The sequence below is a fragment of the Penaeus monodon genome, chromosome 32 (assembly GCF_015228065.2).
Source record: "Penaeus monodon isolate SGIC_2016 chromosome 32, NSTDA_Pmon_1, whole genome shotgun sequence".
NCBI lineage: Eukaryota > Metazoa > Arthropoda > Malacostraca > Decapoda > Penaeidae > Penaeus > Penaeus monodon.
In genome coordinates, this window is record NC_051417.1 from 26,171,838 (window position 1) to 26,172,392 (window position 555).

Genomic DNA, 555 nt, shown 5'->3' on the forward strand with positions numbered 1-555 from the left:
CTCCTTTCGTTGGACAATTTCCATTCTTATCTCTCTTTCTTCCGTTATCTCTTCGTCTCTCCAGTTCTCTATTTTTCTCGCAGTATCTCTCCTATTCTCTTCCTTTCTTTTGCTTTCTCTTCTTTTCTCCCTAGTTCTCATCCTTTCTCCTGCCTCCTCTCCTGTTCTCTATCCTTATTTTCCCTTCTCTCCTCTCAATTCTTCTTCTCTTCCCTTCTCTTTCCTTCTCTCCTCTTCACACCTCTTCTCTTCCTTTTTTCCTTCTCTTCCCATCTCTTCACTTTTTTTCTCTTTTCTTGTCTCTTCTTTCCCTTCTCCCTCTTCCACCTCTCCTCCTCTTCCTCTCCTTCGGTTCTGCGCCTCAGGGCAAACTCGAGTCTGTGAGCGTTGACCGGAATATTTCAATAATTCATGAATTATTAAACTTGCATAGTAATTAAACCAAAAAAAAGGAATATGTAACATATATTGCGTCCAGTGTAACAATAAAGACATTTGGAATTTCTAGGATATCGGTCTTTTGAAGCAGTTAGATTTTTTTAAACCAAATTTATA